At 40.0% G+C, this 23,101-nt stretch overlaps 3 pseudogenes; 2 read left to right on the top strand and 1 right to left on the bottom strand.

Annotated features, from left to right (window-relative positions):
- Window positions 1-12,719: 12,719 nt before the first annotated feature.
- Window positions 12,720-14,515, bottom strand: LOC104714993 (cytochrome P450 71B17-like; annotated as a pseudogene).
- A 92-nt stretch (window positions 14,516-14,607) lies between these two features.
- On the top strand, window positions 14,608-15,566 carry LOC104714992 (cytochrome P450 71B17 pseudogene; annotated as a pseudogene).
- Window positions 15,567-19,891: 4,325 nt separating this feature from the next.
- Window positions 19,892-19,992, top strand: LOC147937703 (small nucleolar RNA R71; annotated as a pseudogene).
- Window positions 19,993-23,101: the final 3,109 nt, after the last annotated feature.

Raw genomic sequence — 23,101 nt, 5'->3', positions numbered from 1 at the left:
TTAGTACACCGGAGGGAATGTACCCGCCCGGATTTTCACCATTTAGACCGTTCGCTACTTATCCAACTCAGAACATGCCAAGGGGGGACCGAACGCATGGAGAAGGACCGAGTGAGCCGAATGCACCAGAGACCCAGCAGACACTTAAGATGATTCAAGATCTCTTGAGTCACATGATCCAGCAACAGCAGCAGAACCAAGCAATTCGAGCAACAGAAGATCCATCCGACCAATTTCTAAAGCTAGTAATGTTGTTGAGGAACTTAGGATTCCGCAAGTTCAAGGGAGATCCGAACATCGTGTTAGCAGACGCATGGATAAAAGAATTGGAGAATAATTTTGAGATGACAAACTGTTCAGAGGAGTATAGGAGAAGAGTTGCAGTCAACTTCTTAGAAGAAGATGCTCGTGGATGGTGGGATACAGTGGTTCCTCGTTATCGTTTTCAAACTATAACGTGGGAGATGTTTAAGAGGGAGTTTGAGCTGAAATATTTTCCACCAGAGTCACGCGATCGACTAGAGAATCAGTTCCTGCAACTGGGACAAGGTGAGATGACCGTACGAGCTTACGGAAGAGTTTTTACAAGACTTCGGAGGTACTTGTATCAAGGAAATGATGACGAGTTGGCTATGGCCCGGAGATTCTTTCATGGACTCAGGCCAGACATAAAAGGGAGGTTGCACGCTGTGACATACCGAAGTGTCGCGGAAGTAGAGGAGAGGGCAGTGAGTGTTGAGGAAGCCATTGAGACCGAAAATGAGATTTCGGCCAAGGAGAAAAAGAAGGAACCGGTCCAGCAGACTAAAATTGTGAACACCCGGAAGGTGAACCAGGTGGCTGGACGAAATTGGGGTGCAGGCCGCGGTAAAGTTAAGATGAATGTTAATCAAGGAGGTCGTAATGTGAGTAACATGGATCCGCGAGGATGCTATGTGTGTGGACAAGTAGGGCATTTTGCTCGAGCTTGCCCAACTGTTGAGGAAACGAAGAGTACTAATCTGTCGACCGTCACATGTTTCTACTGTGGCGAGTTAGGACACTATGCGAACACATGTCCATCAAGGCCGGCCAAGCCGAACGCCCAAACTGTGAACCGTGCCCAGACAGTGCAGCAGGTGAAGGAACCCCCAGCGAAGAAGCAAGCAACCCCAGCAAATGTTTTTGCTTTAGGAGTAGAGCCACCCAAAACCCCAAAGGCCGCGAAGGGCCCTATAACAGGTTTGATTGGGTTCTAACTCTCTTGCGATTGTTGTGTGATTGTGTGTTTAGTTTATTGCATTGCATTTTTATATTTGCCTTGCATTTAGGAACATTACTTGTTGGTGGTAACCCCACACATGTACTGTTCGATTCGGGAGCGTCCAATAGTTTTGTGACTCCCGACGTGGTTGACAAGTTTGGAGACTTGTGTGAGGAGGAAGAAGTGAACATCAACGTCTACACCGCTGGTAATCAACCGCCTTTGAAGACGAGAAGATGGCTCAGGGAAGTGTCGATAGTCTTGCAAGATACAAACCTCCCGGTGAATCCTCTAGTGATGCCGTTGGAGAGGTTCGATGCTATTTTGGGAATGGATTGGTTGTCAGAGCACCAAGCCCATATAGACTGCAGCAGGAGCAGAGTTATATTTGAAAATGGAGGAAGGACACCTCTAATTTTCAATGGAATTAGCCCGAGTAAGACGGCGTACTTCGCATCAGCAGTGAGGATCGGAAGATCGTTTGATGAGGAAAGTGTGTATCTAGTCACTCTTACCGCCATGGGAGGAGATGACAAAGAAGGTTTGGGAGTTGAGGACATTGCCATAGTTAAGAACTATGAGGACGTATTCAAGCCATTGGAAGGATTGCCTCCACCAAGAAGCCATCCTTTCACTATAAATCTTGAGCCTGGAGCTGTCCCAATTGCTAAGGCACCGTATCGCATGGCACCGGCCGAGTTGGCTGAACTCAAGACTCAGTTAGAGGACTTGTTGGAGAAAGGTTTTATACGACCAAGTTCATCGCCATGGGGAGCCCCAGTGCTTTTTGTCAATAAGAAGGACGGAAGCATGCGTTTGTGTATTGATTACAGGGGAATCAATAACATAACCATTAAAGACAAGTATCCTTTGCCAAGGATTGATGAGCTGTTAGATCAACTCAGGGGAGCGAGTTGGTTTTCGAAGATTGATTTAGCCTCTGGCTATCATCAAATCTCGATTGCGGAGCAGGATGTGATGAAGACTGCCTTTCAGACAAGATATGGCCAGTACGAGTTCGTAGTAATGCCGTTTGGACTTACCAATGCACCGGCGGCATTCATGCGATTGATGAATGAAGTTTTCCATGATTATCTGGATCAATTCGTGATAATATTCATCGATGACATCCTTATATACTCGCAGAGTGCGGAGGAGCACGCGGAGCATTTGAAGAAAGTGTTGGAGAGACTAAGGGAGATGAAGCTGTTCGCCAAGTTCAGCAAGTGTAAGTTCTGGCAAAGGGAGATTGGATTTTTAGGGCACCGAGTTTCGGAACAAGGAGTGTCCGCTGACCCGGAGAAGATTGCCGCAATTCAGGATTGGCCAAAGCCAACCTCAGTAACAGAGGTCAGGAGTTTCTTAGGCCTTGCGGGCTATTATCGGAAGTTCGTAAAGGGGTTTTCGTCCATTGCAAAACCTCTGACACGACTCACGGGTAAAGGAGTGCCATTTATATGGAACGAAGAAGTGGATGAAGCTTTTAGGAAGCTGAAGGGAGCACTAACATCAGCACCAGTGTTAGCCCTACCAGAGCCAAATCAGCCATACTCTATGTATACCGATGCATCAAGAGTTGGCGTTGGATGTGTTTTGATGCAAGGAGAGAGAGTAATTGCCTATGCCTCCCGACAATTAAGGAAGCATGAGGAAAACTACCCCACCCATGACCTAGAGATGGCAGCCGTGGTGTTTGCGTTAAGGATATGGAGATCCTTCTTGTATGGAGAAGCGGTTCAGGTATTTACGGATCATCAAAGCCTTAAATATTTGTTCACGCAACCAGATCTTAATTTGCGCCAGAGAAGGTGGATGGAATTCATAGCCAATTATGATTTGAAGATCCAGTACCACCCAGGCAAAGCGAATGTAGTGGCAGATGCCTTAAGTCGAAGGAAAGCACAAGTGAATGCCGAGAAAGATGTGGAGTCTTTAGCCGAAGAACTGAAGAAGGTAAGGCTTCTAGCCTTAGAAGGGGAATCTAGTGAGCCGTTGGGTTTACAAGCTGTAACTCAAGCGAGCCTACTACGTCGAATTCGTGATGAGCAGCCCAAAGATGAGAATCTGAAAAAGGTTATTGAAGAGTTGAAAGGTTCAGAAGGGCCGAATGCTAGTGGTTATCATTTGGCAGATGATGACACCCTACTCCTTAATGGGAGAATTACTGTACCGGACCGGAGTGGATTAAGAGAGGAAATATTGAGAGCAGCCCACAGTTCAGCGTTAAGTATACACCCTGGAAGTACCAAGATGTATAAAGACGTGCGCAGATATTATCATTGGCCTGGATTGAAGAGGGCAGTAGCACGATGGGTAAGCCAATGTGACTCATGTCAAAGAATCAAGGTAGAGCATCAAGTGCCAGCAGGTTTGCTACGCAACTTGCCCATACCGACGTGGAAATGGGACTCTATCTCGATGGATTTTATTACTGGTCTACCAATAAGGAAGGGAAGAATCAATGATGCAGTATGGGTAGTGGTTGATCGTTTAACCAAAGTGGCCCGTTTAGTTCCAGTGAGAAGCACGGATCAAGCGCCAGTCTTGGCAGAGAAGTATATAGACGAGATTTTGAAGTTGCATGGAGTGCCAGCAAATATTGTTTCCGATCGTGACCCCAAGTTCTCAGCAATATTCTGGCAAGATTTACATAGGGCGTTGGGAACAGATGTTCACATGAGCACCTCATTCCACCCAGAGACAGATGGACAGACGGAAAGGACTATCTGAACCATAGAGGACATGATCCGACTATGTGCTTTGGAATGGTCGTCAGATTGGGAGAAGAACTTGCCATTAGTCGAGTTTGCGTATAACAATAGTTATCACTCGAGCATTGGGATGTCGCCCTTTGAAGCAATGTATGGAAGGCCGTGTCGAACGCCTTTGTGTTGGACTGAAATTGGGGAAAGAACAAGTGTCAATCACAAGCTGATTGATGAGACAACGGAGAAGATTAAGTTCATACGGGAGAGTATGAAAAAGGCACAAGATCGCTAGAAAAAGTACGCAGATCGCAAAAGGCGGGAAGTGGAGTTTAAAGTCGGAGATATGGTGTACCTGAAGGTCGCCCCGCAAAAAGGAAAGGATCGATTTGGTAAAGTGGGAAAGCTCGCGGTAAGGTTCATTGGACCATATCCGATTGAGCAGAGAGTTGGAGAAGTAGCCTACCGACTGGCTATGCCAGAGATGATGCGGCTACATAAAGTCTTCCATGTTTCGCAGCTACGGTAGCATGTTCTAGATCCTAACATGATTGTGCCCGAACCTATTGAGGACTTGGAGCCAAACCTAACTTACCCCGAAGGACCGTTTGGTATAGGGCAGAGGAGGACCCGAAAGTTGAAGAATCGGAGCATTCCTCAAATCCAAGTATTTTGGGGAAAGCAGAACCGTAAAGTCACCACATGGGAAGATGAGGATAGGATGCGTGCCAAGTATCCTCAGTTGTTCGCTGAGGAAGATGAGGCAGGACCGTCGGAACCCTATAGAATTCGGGACGAATTCTATTAAGGGGGGGAGAATGTAGTGACCCTCGCTAAGAGGTAAATTTCAAAATGAAAACTCAAGGCCAAAAGCTCAAGGAAGGAGGCTAGCGAGGAGAAAAGAAGGTTTACTAAAGAAAATTCCGAGAAATGTTGGATGGATCGAAAAGTGACCGAGATGTCCGAGACGTACCGTCCGAGTCATCCGAGACGTACTGAGGACCGAGAGTTGTCCGACGAGTATCGCAAAGTACCGGGAATTGCCGAGAAAGTCCGATGGACTGAGAATTCTCGAGGATGTCCGAGGATTGACCGATAGCGACCGAGACTGGTCGAGGAGGATCGAGAGACGTCGACGAGTGACCGGCGACCGGTCGACCCGACAAAATTCCCGATTTTGTGGAAATTGTTTTTGCAAAAATCCACCAATGGGATTTCATGCAACTTAGGAGTGGAATCCTTGGAGGAATATTCCTAGGATTTTCGATCCCAAAATCCTAAGTGGGTGACAAGATTATTCCTCTTTATAGAAACCGGCCAATCGCGTTTCATGCAAGTGTGAATGGGGAAAATATGCAATATTCCATGTGACAAGTGTTGGTTACACTTAACAAGTGTCCAACCTTAAAATTGTGTGGCTAGGAGAGATGGCACACAACACACATGCATTGGGCCAAGTTTCTACTCTCTTCCTCTATATAAAGGTCGCCCCACTTCCTCATTTTCGCTAAAATCGCTTAAGTAAAGAAAGAGAGGAGTGAAAGGGAAAGAGAGGAGAGAAAGAGAGAAAGAGGAGAGAAAGAGAAGAAGTGCTGCCGCAAGGGAGAAGAAGTGAAGAAGAGGAGAAGCAAGACAAGACTATCGCACGACCGCAGTTAAGTGTTGAATCGAGAAGGAACTCGATTTCAACAAGGAAGAGGATTCAAGCGTTGCCGTGAAGAAAATCCGACCACTCATCCCAGAGATCGCCGGTTTTCTGTGAGTTCAGGCACATATTTGCATCGGCTTAGATGGAGTGTTAAAAACATCCATCTAGTGCGCGGTTTTGCATGAATCATTTAGATGCATTTACTTGAAATTCTTTTATGTTTTTCTTGTTAAGTTGCATGTGAGGTGAGGTTACACCGGTTACTAGATCGAAATGATCTAGCGACAAGGGTGGTAACTAATTATGATACTTGAAAACATATGAGAAGAAAATCATATAAACTCAAGTATAAACTTTGGTGAGGTCTTAAGACGCTTTAGTCCGCGAGAAATTCCGGCTGAGCGTAGTAAGACTTGGTATGGCTGTCCTTCCCATCCGTGCCACATGCAGCCGCGACATGTAACCCATGTTCGTGTGTTGTAGGGTTGGTTACGAAGAGCTCGGAGGTTACTGGGCTCGCTACCCTGGCCGAGGCTATCTACACGACGGTGTAGCTTTGGGTGAAGCCCGATTGCATGCCTTTGTGGCTGTAATACGGTTGTTCAGGAGGGGTTAGGGAGAGGAAGCATACCGGGCCCATGAATTAGAACTTGTTAAAACTCTCGTTTTATTTCAAGTTCAAGTTGTTGCATGTTTGTGTTTATGCTTGCATGATGTTTTATGTCATTGCATGTAGTGGTGTTTGATTGCAGAATAATTATTGCTTAGCTTATCAGCTTCCGCATGTTATCTCTGATTGATTATTGTGTTGTGTGCTTGCTTGGCAATCGTTTAAATTGCTTGCATGTTAGATCTTATGCTCGCTTGTTATTTATACTCGCTTGCATGTTGATCGTTAGCATGTTGTTGTTGATGGGGTATGGGATTTGGGGTTTAATTCTCTGCAGGAACCCTGAGCTCACTAAGTAATCTTATATTTCTTATGATAATATTTTGTGCTGCAGGTGACCCTAGAGGGAACTAGAGGGCGTGGTGAACGATAGGAACCCGGAGTAGTTTTATTTTGTGTCTATTGTAAAATACAAGTATGTTGTTATTTCAAACCAAACTCGGCACTAAGCCTTGTTCAAAACTCTTGTGTAATAACTCTTCTGGTTAATCAAAATATTCGGGTTTTCTTTATTCGGGCGAGTCGTACTGATATAGACTTTGTCCGAGTCGGCTCAACGCACGGCGTATCTGTAGGGTTGCAAAGCCTGAAGGATGTGCCGTGTGGTCAGGAACCTCACCAATGGACTGGCCGAAGGGCTTGATTTGTTCTCGCACCCGGCCAGATCGTCAGTGAATGTTTTCCAAGTAGCGTCTCGGTGCCGTCCGATGGCCTTGGTGGTCATAGTACGGTTCGGGGGCGTTACAGTAAGAACCAGGAGAGGAAGAGTAGTTACCACCCGAAGGCTGAAAACCACGAGCAGACGTGGACAGCTGAGAACACCGGCGAGCGCTATGACCAAAAACGCCACACAACTGACACCGCCCCTAATATCCTTTGCCGTGACCACCACGGGACGAAGAGGAGGAAGAGCCACGAGAGGAGTTACGTGGATTGCGGGACTGGTAGTTGTTGTTATTGTTGGAGTGGCCATAAGACTTGTTGAAAGCAACATTAGCAGTAACGGGAGCAACGGATATAGTAGATGCTTGAGACTGAAGCTTCAGTTCAAAATTAATGAGCTTCTCATGGAGCGCCGGCATTGTGGGTGGAGAGTCACGTCCCTCTATTTGATCAACGATGGGCTTATAGTCCTCTGGGAGACCAGCAAGTAAGTATTCAATTTGTTCCTCATGCTCGTATGGTTTGCCTAACGTAGCGAGCTGATCAAAACGAGAGACAAGACCTTGAACATACTCATCAACAGATCGAGTACCTTTACGCCATTGCTTGATCTGTTCCCGGAGTTGTTTAATGTGTCTCCATGTAGGTTTCGCATAGGTAGAGGTAAGAAGAACCCAGATCTGTGTGGTGGTTGACGCCTTAGAGCGGATGGGCTGAATCTCAACCGAGATTGTACCAAGGAGACTCGCAACAATGAGTTGATCCTGTCGTTGCCAAAGAACATACTCAGGATTAGGAATGGTGTGACCTTCACAAAGAACAGTGGGAGTAGGAGCCACGGTCGTTCCATCAAGGTAACCGGCAAGACCATATCCGGCGAGCAAGACACGGATCTGGCGACTCCACATCATGAAGTTTGATGCAGTGAGTTTGGTAACGTTCGCCATGTTAACATGGTGAAGTTGACCCGCAGAAGCAGTGGTGATAGTAGCAGAGGTACTTTCAGCCATGGTGAGAAGGAGAAACAAAGAAGAACACGAAGAAGAAGAAAAGCGGCAAGAGGAAGAGAGTAGAGAGAAAAAAAAAATTTAGGTCTAGGATTTTACTGCTCTGATACCATGTAAGGAAATGGATGATTCTATTGATAGGAGATATTACAATATATATAGTGATGTACATAAGGGTTTTATACATTCCTAATTACATATTTAACCTCTGTTACACTTCCCTTCTCTATATTAAGTATTGACCATTTTTTTGGTTGATTTAAGGTTTTGATTTCTTCCTTGGATCAATCTTTCTTGCTTGCATGTAAATTTTTAAAACATGATTTGAGATTTCCAATGTGTTGTCCCTTCTTGTGTCTTGATTTTTTTAAAAGTATCGCTGATTTGTGAAGATTTTAAACTATATGGGTCAGTTTGAATAGGATATTATAAATGTGAGCTAATGGGTTTGTTCTCTTTTAATCATGGAAAGCAGAACAAAAGAAAGAAGTTTCTGAATAGATATACCACACGAAGCAGAGGCTGGAGCTCGGGGGATTCTCCCTGAATTTGGTCGTCACCATCATTCCTCCAGTGATGCTACTTTGTTCTCCAGGTTCTATACATGTTCTTCCTCATGGAAACGTACAATTTCTAAGAAAGATTTTTTTTTATTCAATATCTCTTTTAAGAAAGATTGTTGGTTGATGGTTTTCTTTCATTCTCATTAGTGTAGAATGAAAGAAATGATTTTGAAAAAGAGTCACACGCAGCTTTTTACATGCTGAACAAAGCAAAACATATTTTGAAATGTGCTTAGTGGCATTGATATTCTTAAGTAACTTCTCATGAGCATTGAGACTTTGTGCAAATGTGGGTTCTTGATTAGGAGAAATTCATTCGAGACAAGGGGACTTGGTGAATGAAGAATATCATAGCTTAAAAAATTTTCTAGAAGGAATGTTATGCAGTTGTTTCTCGAAATTTTGCTTCTTCTGCAAATGATTTAGTTAATGTTCTAGCGAATATTTATTATCCTTTTCGTAAAGCTGAAGTTGATCACTCTAAAGAAACATGGGTTTAACATGACTCTTTCGTATTAATTACATCCCGCAGAGTAGCGCAGGTTTATCTGAGTATCTTATATAATACTCTCTCCATTTCAAAATATAAGATGTTTTAGAGAAGTTTTTTGTTTTATAATATAGAATGTTTTCAAGTTCCTATGCAAATTTTAAATTAGTTTAGTATTTTATATTATGCAGTATTGTTTCTGATTAGTTGATTTTGTTAAAAGTAAAGACTTCTTAATTTGCGTGTTTTAGTTAAAACATCCTATATTTTAAAACAGAGGGAATATCAGAAGTTTTTTTTTTAACTTTTGCTAACATTTCGACATTTGGCATCCTCTTTTGATGACACTTGTCATCTTTTATTTGATTACTTCAACTTTGTTTTTTTAAAATATATATTAAAAGTTTTTATCATTGAACATATTACAAACAAATTTACATATAAAATATATTTTCCATAATTTTTTATAATTTGACTGTTGATATTTGTTTGTTGTTTTCTCCATTTTTTCATAATTTGATTACTCTCATTTACGCTCATTTATTCTCCCCTTCCAAGACATGTTTTCATTAACAAATCTTAAAAAGAGGGGCCTGTGATCCGATCCAACTCTCTCCAAATATTCTGCTTGGACTCTCGGAAACACATGAAACCATGCTGCATTCCCTAAAGCTCTACCCACATCTTGTTACGTTCTCCAGCCCATGAGAACTTGTTTCCAAAACTTGGAACCTCCCGTAAACAACAATCAATGATCATGTTCCTAAATGGAAATAATTTTGACTCTGCCCGTATGTGTTCCTGTAATTTTAACACATTCCAACTACCCTCTAAGGTAATAAGAGACGACACCATAAGCATGAGATCAATTGTCATTTCCTTGTTGAAAGGTCGCCAAGTCAAATATCCATTTATCTAACCATACACTGGTATCCTTGCCATCACCAACAGATTTCAGAACACCACGTTCCAAGAGTTCGCGACCAAATAAAATGCTACGCCAAGCATATGAAGGTCGATATCCAACTTTTGCATCAAAGAAACTCGTGGCTGGAAAGTATTTTGATTTATAAACTTTGGCTAGTAATGAATTGGAGGAATCAATCAAACGCCATACTTGTTTTGCCAGTATAGCTTGATTGAAGCGACCAATATCTCAGAAGCCAAGTGCCCCTCGTTGTTTTGGTTGACACAATTTCTCCCATGCCACCCAATGATTTGGCTAGGGCTATTGCCTCTAGTGTTGCAAAGGAGGGGCGGTTACCTTCCTATCTTCCTCTCGGAGGTCCGGTGTGGCTCCATGATCGAATCGAGAATGAACGGCGAGGATGAGTATCACCGTTAGTTGTGATTGCTTTTATTTGGCTAATTTTTACATTTTGGTTGCTGTACTTATTTTTTTGGTTCCTCTGTTGTACTCTTACTTCATTTCATTGATTTATTGGAAAAGCGTTAAAAACAAATTATTTCAATCTAATACTTAATTCCAAAAAGCATACTATACTTCAAAATCCTAACAAATTACAACTTCAATATTTTCTATTCTATCTTTAGGATTTTTGACAACTTAAATATATCTCTAATTTCTGTCAAATTTAAATTTCCTAATTTTTTTTCATAAATTTGTAACTTCAGTAGTATTTTCTTCAATATGTCTTTAGTTACTATTCTCTTATTTTCCGGTTGGAGTTACAATTACCATATACGATTTTTTTACTTCATTTACCTATCAATAAATTTTAACGTATGAAAGAGTCATAAATGTTTAAATATGTAACGTAAGACTAAAATTAAAGAAAAGACTAATCATAATTGTTTACCTTACTTACTTAATATAAATAGTAGATTTTATTTCAACCCTGACACAGTTCTATACTATTTTCTTATATATATTGTAACTCCAATAGTATCTTCTTCAATATATCCTTAGTTACTATTCTCTTATTTTCCGGTTGGAGTTACAATTACCACATACGATTTTTTTTACTTCATTTACCTACCAATAAATTTTAACGTATGAAAGAGTCCTAAATGTTTAAATATGTAACGTAAGACTAAAATTAAAGAAAAGACTAATCATAATTGCTTACTTTACTTATTTAATATAAATAGTAGATTTTATTTCAACCATGACGCAGTTCTATACTATTTTCATATATATATATATATATATATATATATATATATATAGTGTTCGATGAAGATTTTAATTTTCATCGAAGACTATCAAATCATACCATTCAACTGATGCCATGACCCATCAAGTATTATACTGCTTATGTTTCTTTTGATGTTTAACTTCTCAGACTATTGAACCGATCTCATCATATTCTTGTTTGGTATACAAAATATTGAATATCATAGCCAATCTCAGTCACTATTAATGTGAATTATGAGTGTACTAACTTGTTTATGTTTGAAATATATAACGTAAGTTGACTCTCTTTAAGCAAGAAATATTCTTTTTTCCCTTTCGATTTTGTCAATTTTCTGTCTAAATTACCCCTATTTCGTCAATATTATCCTATGTATATGCTTTTATTGCGTTTTTTCGTTTTTCATTTGCTAAAAGCTTATATTGTTATTACATCACAGATGATAGATCGGCTATATTGTTAGGAGGGTGTTACTTCATGGTCGGTTTGTGCCCATCACTGGCAGTATATCGAACCAGTTTAGTTACCCTTTATACAAATCGAAAACTAATCCTTAATAGATCTGAAAGCCATTTGTTTCTCTTCATGGAGTCTCTTGCTTTTGTCTACAAAAGAAAGGTTGCAAAGAGACATGAAAACTAACTTTGACAACAATTTTGTCCATTGACACGAATGAAAGAAATTCTAGAGAAAAACGTTTTATAAAGAGAAAATTTTGACAGATCAACCGGATGGGTATTTTAACAGTGGCTTGTAGGTAATTGTTGTGCTGAGGATGATGTAAATTGTAAACAACAGAATCTCGATTACTCATTGGAATTATATATTTTATCTCTAAATTATACCATTTTAAAGTTAAGCATGCATACCTACAATATTTCTTGGTACATTGGTTTTTAGTGAAAAAAAAACATGCGTCTCAATTGCAGGATAGAATTTATACATAGAAATATATATTATCATGTTCCTCGATCGATCTATTGTATATGTCAGATAAAGATACCATGAGCTAATTCATTACACAACAAAAGTAGCATTTTATTCGAACTCTAGGAACGTGGTGTTCTGAAATCTGTTGGTGATGGCAAGGATACCAGTGTATGGTTAGATAAATGGATATTTGATGAGGCCCGTAGGCGACCTTTCAACAAGGAAATGACAATTGATCTAATGCTTATGGTGTCGTCTCTTATTACCTTAGAGGGTAGTTGGAATGTGTTAAAATTACAGGAACACATACGGGCAGAGTCAAAATTATTTCCATTTAGGAACATGATCAGTGATTTTTGTTTAGAAACAAGTTCTAAACAAGTTCTCATGTTTTGGAAACAAGTTCTCATGGGCTGGAGAATGTAACAAGATGTGGGTAGAGCTTTAGGGAATGCAGCATGGTTTCAGGTGTTTCCGAGAGTCCAAGCAGAATATTTGGAGAGAGTTGGATCGGATCACAGACCCCTCTTTCTAAGTTTTTTTAATGAAAATATGTCTCGGAAGGGGAGAATAAATGAGAGTAAATGAGAGTAATCAAATTATGAAAAAATGGAGAAAACAACAAACAAATATCAACAGTCAAATTATAAAAATATTTTCTTGACGACTGTAAGGGTAGCAGCTTCTTCTTTATCGATATCTTCATGTGTCATACCATTAGGTGCTCTCCAATCGAAGTAGTAAAGTAATTTAAAGAGTCCTAATTCCACAGTAGCTACCCCCATTGCTATACCGAGACATATCCTTCGACCATACCCAAATGGTAAGAGCTCAAAATGTCATCCTTTATAATCCACAGGGCTATCCATAAACCTCTCGGGGTTAAACTCTTCCGGGTTTGTCCAGTATTTTGGATGTCTTCCTATCGCCCAAGTGTTTACCAAGATCTGTGTCTTTGGAGGAATATCATAGCCTTGGACCTTGATGTGAGCCATTGTTTCCCTTGGGAGCAGAAGAGGAGCAGCTGCGTCTAATCTTAATGTTTCGTTGATCACCATGTTCAAGAAGGGAACTTTGTCGAGATCTTCTTCGGTGATTCTCTCCTTATTGTTGCCAAGACGATCTTGGATCTCGCCTTGAACTTTCTTCATCACTTTCAGGGTTATAACGAGTTTTGTCTTTGCCCCTATCATGGTAATAGCTCCTATTCTACTCCTCCTAGAAACAAATTCTAGCAAACAGAAAAAAATAATTGTAAATATGCAGATTCAGTTTAAATGCAAATGTGTGGAAACAAATCTTGTTTTTTTCTTACTGTTAGTAATGCCTTGATGTGATCTATCATGAGCTTCAAGGAATCATCTTTGTCTTGTTTACGTATCACGTCCAACATAACATCGACGATATCTCTGTGATCTTTTGATATTTTTCCAGGATGTAAATAATAATCGATCACACCTTGAAACATAGTATCGAGCTTAAAGAAAACATCTTTGAGCCTCATATGTTTCCTAGAAATACAGTCAACGAGCCATCCAAGTCCGACAATAGGAAAGAACTCAGAGCAAGTGAAACTACCTTGAGCGCTCTCGGCTTCAGACACAAGCTCTTTGACCTTGTCTTTGTCGATAAACTCACACTCATGGAACCTTTTTCCAAAAGCATCTCTAAACATGATACTCGCGGTTAGTCAGAAAAGGGTTTCGCTCAAATCGACAGTTTCTTGACAAGAAAGTTACATTCTTCCTCTCTGATATACCCGGAAGACTGAATTTTTTTAAAACAATAAAGCTCACACAGCAAAAACTTGCGCCGCTCCTTCCACTTGTCACCTTAAGGTGTAAAAGCGACATCTTTAAAACCCTGAGAGGTTAACCTCGAACCAATAAGCTTAGGCCTGCTGCAACCTTAAGAGGACTCTCATCCAAATTTTCAAAAACTGTTGCAGCAGGCCTATGCTTGTCCGTTTCCTGCTCAGAACATTTGCCTCCAAGTTAGCTTTACCGGGATGGTAAGCTATATCCAGATCATAATCTGCCACCAACTCCATCCACCGCGTCTGCCTCAAGTTCAGCTCAGACTGAGTGAAGATATACTTCAGACTCTAATGATTTGTGTACATATGTACCTTTCCACCATAAAGATAAGATCTCCAAATCTTCAAAGCAAAAACCACAGCTGCCATCTCCAAGTCATGAGTAGGGTAGTTGCCCTCATACTTCCGCAACTGCCGTGAAGCATGGGCAATGACCTTCCCCTCCTGCATCAGCACACACCCCAAAGATGTCGCTTTTACACCGTAAGGTGAGTTCTGGTGTGTGAGCTTTTCTGTTTTAAGAAAGTTCAGTCTTCCAGGTATATCAGAGAGGAAGAATGTAACTTTCTTGTCAAGAAACTGTCGATTTGAGCAAAACCCTTTATGGCTAACCGCGAGTATCATGTTTAGTGTTGCTTTTGGAAAAAGGTTCCACGAGTGTGAGTTTATCGACAAAGACAACATCGAAGAGCTTGTGTCTGAAGCCGAGAGAGCCCATGGTAGTTTCACTTGCTCTGATTTCTTTCCTATTGCCGGACTTGGATGGCTCGTTGACTGTATTTCCGGGCAACACAAGAGGCTCAAAAAATGTTTTCGTCAAGCTCGATACTCTGTTTCAAGGTGTGATCGATGGTCATTTACATCCTAGAAAATTATCAAAAGATCACAGAGATATCGTCGATGTTATGTTGGATGTGATGTGTAAAAAAAAAAAAGATGATTCCTTGAAGCTCATCATAGATCACATCAAGGAATTACTAACAGTAAGAAAAAAAAAAACAAGATTCTTTTCCACATAGTTGCATTAAAACTGAATCTGCATATTTACACTTTTTTTTTTTTGCTAGAATTTGTTTCTAGGAGGGGATGAACATGAGCTACTACCATTATATGGGCAAAGGAAGAACTCATTATAACCCCGGAAGTGATGAAGAAAGTTCAAGGCGAGATCTGAGACCGTCTTGGCAACAATAAGGAGAGAATCACCGAAGAAGATCTCGACAAAGTTCCCTTCTTAAACATGGTTATCAAGGAAACATTAAGATTACACCCAGCAGCTCCTCTTCTGCTCCCAAGGGAAACAATGGCTCACATCAAGGTCAAAGGCTATGATATTCCTCCAAAGATACATATCTTGGTGAACACTTGGGCGATAGGAAGACATCCAAAATACTGGACAAACCCGAAAGAGTTTAACCCGGAGAGGTTTATCGATAGCCCTGTGGATTATAAAGGAAGACCTTTTGAGCTCTTACCATTTGGGTATGGTCGAATAATATGTCCCGGTATAGCAATGGGGATAGCTACGTTGGAATTAGGACTCTTTAAATTACTTTACTACTTCGATTGGAGAGCACCTAATGGTATGACACATGAAGATATCGATAAAGAAGAAGTTGGTACCCTTACAGTCGTCAAGAAAGTACCTCTCAAGCTCGTCCCAGTTCGAGTTTAGTGATTGCACCACAGTTTGAGTTAAGTGACTGTACCAATCTCCAGTTCTAGACTTTGTACAAAGTTTTGAATAACCCCTCACTGATTCAATAGATAAGTCGAATTGTGGACAGAGAGGGACGACCTAGTGATGTGCTCAAATTTACCCTAGAGCTACTCTCTCAAATTAAGAGATCAATGCAGTACTTAGGGGTCGAATTCCACAGAGACTCAAGACTACACAATAAATTATAGAGTTTTTCAATTATGCTAAACAGATTAATTTGAATTAAAATAAAAGCAATGCAAAATATTAATATTAAAGACTATTGTAAATTCAGGAGATCAAAAAGCTAGGCCTAGGGAATTTCTCAGGAAATTATGAAATATTAAATCAATCAATAAATTAGGATTCAAACAATTAAGAACAGATCTAGAACTCTAAACACTTTTGTAAATTAAATCAGTTCTCACTGCAAATAATATCTAAATTTAAAACCAGAAAATCCAAATCTCTTTGTAAAATTCTAGGTAATAAATCAGCAATAAAAACAGGTTTAGATTGCTCACAAAATTATTAAATCAAATCTCTTTGCAAGAAATAATTTTGCTCATCAAAAGGTTTTATCAGGAAAATCAATTATATTATCATATCAATTTATTTTCCTAAAGTATTAATTCTAGATGGCCAATCAATGATTAATATGAAGAACAACCTAAGATGAAGATCTAGCAAGATAAAGAATCCTAAATAATCAGATCTAATAATTCATAAAATCCCTGTGAAAAACCCTAAACCTAACAAGCAAACTACTCAGACATAATCAATGAAGAACAAAACATGATTCTGAATAATAAGCAATTGAAATTAAAAGAGTAAGGAAGGAGTTTAAGAATTCTTCTCTCAAAGCAGTTCAGATCTCTCTCCCAAAAGCTCTCAAAATCTCACAGGGTTGCAGAAAAAATAAAACTCTCTAGAATAAAACTTAAGGGTTTGGAAAACCTAAAAACACTATTTATATGTCCTAAAACACGTCAGGGACTTGTTTTGCAATTATGGAAAACTTCGGGCAATTTTGTAAAACTTCCAAATTTGAAGACTTGTCTCGATTTGCAATGGGTGTCGACCGATGCTCTTCTAGTGTCGATCGATGCCCTTCGTATAATCAGACTTCAAATTGATTCTTCGAGATTTATGCTCCAAAACAATCCAAATTGCTCCATTTCGCTCCTTTCATGCTAAAAACCTATAAAGACTCAAAAACAATCTAGAAACAAATGAAAAGACACTAAAAGACTCCTTATATCATGGTTAAAAACCACAAAAACCATGATATATCAACTCCCCCAGACTTAGCCTTTGCTTGCCCTCAAGCAAAACAGAAACTTAGACCTGTGAAAGAGGTTTGAAAACAGGGAACTCACTCAACTGCATGATGATTCTTATTCACACTCTTCATTTACCTGACTCAAGAACTTACTTCTTATACTTAACCATGATAAGCATCAACATTCCTTACTCAAATCCCACAATCCTTTGGAATCTCTGAAATCTCCATTGTCATCTCATTAGTCAATATTAAAGCACAAATAAGGTGAATTATTACCTTGGGTGTATTGATCAGTGACATATGGACTCTCTTCAGGCCAAGACATTCTTCTTACATCTCCTTTCCTCTCCCTTTTCTCACTTCCATTATTTTCTTTTCTCTCTTTTCTTATTTTTTTTTTTTCTTCTAATCAAAGGTGTAAGCGAATACCGGGGTCATCGGTAATTTACCTACCTCTCGCTTCCAAGCTTTGTGTGATCATTTGACTCAAGAGTAGAATAATGAGGTCACAGGTAATTTACCTACCTCTCTAAACTGATCAAAATCATTTCATCTTTTATTCTTTTTTTTTTTACTTAAAGCACTGAAGGGAAGAGAGAGGGGAGACATACTTTGAAAAATTGCACTGTCTTGTATGGCCCAAAGAAGAAGTCTAGTCCACTGATTTTCAACCCCAAAGTAAGAGATTAAGTCCGGTTAAAATCCTGATAAAGGTTGAGACAACGTTAGATCAATCAGATATCCATTGAATAAGGGCTTTCAGGATTGTTGATAAGGCTCATAGTCTTTCTAAGCTTCAGTTCTGAGATTAAGTATAAACAAATAATCATTAGAGTGTTAGCCAAATAAGAGAAATCATTAATCAAGATCATAATTCCCAAAGACAAAAAGAAAAAATTTGAAAAATTTGACTCAAACTTTATGGTTTTGACTGACACAACTGAAACTCAAAAACAGAAAATATAGTTAGTAACTAACCTCCCCCAGACTTAAACAACACTGTCCCCAGTGTTATCAAGTAAGAGGAAAGCAAAAATAAAATAAAATAAATAAAAATCAAAAGCAAAAGAAAAAGGAAAACCTACCAGTGGGTTGCCTCCCACTAAGCGCTTGTTTTCAGTCATTAGCTTGACTGTGTTGGAGCTCATGCATCTGGAGGATCAGAACATGGCATTGAAGTCCTCTTCATCCAAGGTGGTGTATAAGCTTTAGGTGCATGAGGCTTGCCAAGGATGTGAGAAATAGGATCAGTGTGGGATTTAGGGATGGGATTGCTTCTCTTATGCCCTGCAAAATCATCAACAGAAGAAACAAGCGCTCTACGATAATCTCGTGGCTTGGTTAACTGTAAAACAGTTTTTGTAGCTTTGAAGGTCTTTTTGATGATAGGAGGAAGTTTAGGAGAAGGAGATGTGTACCTTTGCCTTACCTGAGGGCTCTGGAGTGTGGATTGATGACTCTTCTGTTTGGGAACAGGTTTCTGACTTGGAGCATCAGTTTTGGAGCTGTTCTGTCTCGGTCGTGGAGGGGTGTCGATCGATACCCTCTTGGTGGCATCGATCGACACTGAGCCTGATGCTCGTGTTGCAGAAACTTTTTCAACAGAAAAAGTCTGTCCATCAATAGTAGAAGCCCTCCTCAGCTTATCCATCTCGAAATTCAAACTCAAACCATCCACATTTAGTGCTATGTGTCCCTTCTTCACATCAATGATGGCACCAGCTGTAGCCAAGAAAGATCTTCCTAAGATGAGAGGATCTTTAGGCTCTTGATCATACTTCAGCACCACAAAGTCAGTAGGAATCATGAAGTTGCCAACCTTAACTGGAATATCCTCTAAAACACCTTCAGGAGTTCTTCGGGAGCGATCAGCCAAGATAAGAGAAATCTGAGTTGGCTTGAATTCTGTCATCCCAAGTCTCACAGCAACAGAATGTGGCATCAAGTTGATGCTAGAACCAAGGTCACAAAGTGAGTGTGCAAACCTTCCTGTGGAGATAGAGCAATCAAGTACAAAGCTTCCAGGATCTGGTAACTTCTTAGCAGTCTTACATTGAATGATTGCACTCACTTCCTTAGAGACAACCACCTCCTGCTTCTTCTCTTTCTTCCTCTGTACAGGCTGGTTCAACAGAATTGCACTGACATCTTTTGTAAGAAGTGCTCCTTCTTCAGGGCTCAAACCATTGGATACCATTCTCCTCACATACCGCTTAAGAGGTGGTGAAAGCTTTACTGCATCAATTAAAGGCATCTCAATCATTACCTTGTCCATCATTGCTTTGCATCTAGCTTCCTCCATCTCTTGCTTAGACTTTCTTGGCTTGGGAAAAGGAACCTTAGGCTTGTAGACCCTTTCAACTGTTGGAACCTGAGATTTCGCAGCTTCTGGTTCCGTCTGAGAAGAGTGTCGATCGACACCCAGGTGGTGTCGATCGATGCCATTATCTGGATCCGACAGATTGGCCGATTTTTCTCCTTGTTCTGCAGAAAACATTTCACCATCATCTTCATCTCTCACTGATATGGCATTGCAAGCATGTCTGGGGTTTGACTCAGTTCTTGCTGGAAGATAATTCTCTTGCCTTTTTACAGACCCAGCAGTCTGTGCAACTTGAACTTCCAGCTTCTTAACATGAACATTTAATGCTTCTATCTTCCCATTCAGCTCTGTGCAAAGTTGACATCTGCTTCTTCATTCCCAGTCTCAGGTTGTGGCTCAAATGATTCAACTTCAGCAGCAAAGTGAACTGATTTCTTACCAACCAGGAGATTATGAACTGAATCAAGCTTAGCATTAACAGAAGCTAGCTGGTTTGCATCAAATCCTCCATGCAATCTCTTCCTTTCAGCATCTGCTCTCTTAGTACTATTGCTAGCAGCTAAGTTCTCAATCAACAATTCAGCATCTTCTGGCATTCTTGTCTTGAAATTTCCATGACTTGCAGCATCTAAAGCCAACTGATACTCCCAGTCACACCCTCTGAAGAAGATACTTAGCAGTTGAACTCTTGAGAAACCATGGTGTGGACAGTCCCTTTGGTAAGCCTTGAATCTCACCCAAGCTGCTTTGAAAGCTTCATCTGGTCTCTGCTTGAAGGAAGACAGCTTGACTCTCAACTCATCTGACATTGCATCATCATAGAAGTGGTTGAGAAAGGCCACCTTGACATCACGCCAGCTTGTCAATGATCCAGGAGGCAGCTGTTTCAACCACTGAGATGCCTCTCCTGCAAGTGAGTAAGGGAAAAGTTTGCAGAAGATGTAGTCCTCAGTTACCCCATTAGCCTTGATGCTAGTCACCAGATCCTCAAAATGCTCAATGTGATCCAAAGGCTTCTCATTGGGCAAAGCAGAGAAAGGTCTCTGCCCAACTAGTTGAAAGTATGCAGGTTTCAACTCAAAATCATTCCTCTGAAAAGGGGAAGGAACAATAGCAGACCGGTTCTCATACACCAGATCAGCCCGATTGTAGTCAGCAATGGTCCTGATCAGATCCCGGTTGTTCTCCTGTCGTCGAACAGGGTTCTGTACGTGGTTGGCAGCTCCACGCACGTCTGCAGGTTGGTGTCGATCGATGCCACCTGGTTGGTGTTAGTTTGAAAATAAAAAGAAAAAATCTAGACAAAATCAAAAACTCAAATCTAATGGTAGATCAAAGAGTCCCCGGCAACGGCGCCAAAATTTGATCTGCTCAAATTTACCCTAGAGCTACTCTCTCAAATTAAGAGATCAATGCAGTACTTAGGGGTCGAATTCCACAGAGACTCAAGACTACACAATAAATTATAGAGTTTTTCAATTATGCTAAACAGATTAATTTGAATTAAAATAAAAGCAATGCAAAATATTAATATTAAAGACTATTGTAAATTCAGGAGATCAAAAAGCTAGGCCTAGGGAATTTCTCAGGAAATTATGAAATATTAAATCAATCAATAAATTAGGATTCAAACAATTAAGAACAAATCTAGAACTCTAAACACTTTTGTAAATTAAATCAGTTCTCACTGCAAATAATATCTAAATTTAAAACCAGAAAATCCAAATCTCTTTGTAAAATTCTAGGTAATAAATCAGCAATAAAAACAGGTTTAGATTGCTCACAAAATTATTAAATCAAATCTCTTTGCAAAAAATAATTTTGCTCATCAAAAGGTTTTATCAGGAAAATCAATTATATTCTCATATCAATTTATTTTCCTAAAGTATTAATTATAGATGGCCAATCAAGGATTAATATGAAGAACAACCTAAGATGAAGATCTAGCAAGATAAAGAATCCTAAATAATCAGATCTAATAATTCATAAAATCCCTGTGAAAAACCCTAAACCTAACAAGCAAACTACTCAGACATAATCAATGAAGAACAAAACATGATTCTGAATAATAAGCAATTGAAATTAAAAGAGTAAGGAAGGAGTTTAAGAATTCTTCTCTCAAAGCAGTTCAGATCTCTCTCCCAAAAGCTCTCAAAATCTCACAGGGTTGCAGAAAAAATAAAACTCTCTAGAATAAAACTTAAGGGTTTGGAAAACCTAAAAACACTATTTATATGTCCTAAAACACGTCAGGGACTTGTTTTGCAATTATGGAAAACTTCGGGCAATTTTGTAAAACTTCCAAATTTGAAGACTTGTCTCGATTTGCAATGGGTGTCGACCGATGCTCTTCTAGTGTCGATCGATGCCCTTCGTATAATCAGACTTCAAATTGATTCTTCGAGATTTATGCTCCAAAACAATCCAAATTGCTCCATTTCGCTCCTTTCATGCTAAAAACCTATAAAGACTCAAAAACAATCTAGAAACAAATGAAAAGACACTAAAAGACTCCTTATATCATGGTTAAAAACCACAAAAACCATGATATATCACCTAGAATACTCAAAAACCCTTTTCAATCCACCTATGTCGTTGATACACTAGAGCAGCTAACGCCGCTTCACAAAATAAATTTATCAGCAAACACTACAAAAAAAATTAGTCACAATACGAGGATTATTCTACATCACAATCTAAATCGATGTAAATTTTTTGAAAACAAGGAATTTACCGTCGATTTACAAACCAACTGAAATTTCACTAGAAACGTGATATGTATATATTGTGTCTCTCTTTAGCATGTATTTATCATGCATTCAGCTATGATAATTCATTGTTTTGCATCATTTTCTAGTCTCTTTTATACTTTGCATGTTTAGGTAGTTCTTGCATCATCTATGCATCGCATTATGCATTTTGGAGTATTTCAGGTGTTTAGGGGATGTCCAGACTGTTGGAATCGAATGGAGGCTGAGACGTGAATTTGACCCTGCGAACTTGGCCACCATCTTCACTTGTCTCCCGAGTCACGACCTCTTCTTGACCGGCAGAGCAAGTTATTCAACTCGACCGCCAGCTCTAACAGGCTCCCACTCGATCGGATTCGTCTCCACGCCACTTTAGTGTTTGCATACTCATCCTCTCGAAAAACTCTAAATTTCAAACTTGATAATTGATTTTGTCATTTGCTCACTAACCTATTAACTCTTAGCTTTGAGTTAAACATGTCTCAGAGAATCAGAAAGAGCAATGAGTTTTTAGATGAGATGAGAGAGGCGTATGGTTGTAGGGCTGGAGAATGCTCATCACCTAAGTCTATGGCAGAGCGTTTCTTGGAAATAAAGAACATGGTAGGAGAAGTTGTTGAGGGTTCAAGGCAGTTACAGAATCAGGAAGCAGGGTCGAGCAGACCAGTCAAATTGTTAGCCAAGAGTAAGAGTCATGGGAAGAGACCGATACAAGTTTCTGAATCATGAGATGAGGGAAGTGACTACGAGATAGAGGAACCTCGCTTGCGTTCAGAACAAGCGCCCATGAAATCAGTGAGAAAAAAGTGGCTGAGGCAAGATTGACTCCCAAGGAGTACTATGAGCTATTTCACCAACTTGAGTTCATGGATACGAGATACCCCCATGCTGAGACAATGAAGACACTTGGAATAGCTGAGGATGTGCAGTATCTGTTTACGCGGTTCCACATGGAGAGGATCATGAACACTCCCAAGTAGGATACAGGGAGGAAACCATCCAATTCCTCTCTACTCTGAGTATCCACTTGTATGGATGAGTCGGGCATAATGTTTGGCAGAGGTTTGGGTTACATCACATTCCGCATTCACGGCCAATTTTACACGCTCACCATCAGGACCATCGAGGAAGTACTCGGATTTCCCAGCGGAAT

Source organism: Camelina sativa, chromosome 9 (assembly GCF_030686135.1).
Source record: "Camelina sativa cultivar CO46 ecotype springtype chromosome 9, ASM3068613v1".
NCBI lineage: Eukaryota > Viridiplantae > Streptophyta > Magnoliopsida > Brassicales > Brassicaceae > Camelina > Camelina sativa.
The sequence above is the reverse complement of the archived record's forward strand: the minus strand, read 5'-3'. Positions and strand labels throughout refer to the sequence as shown.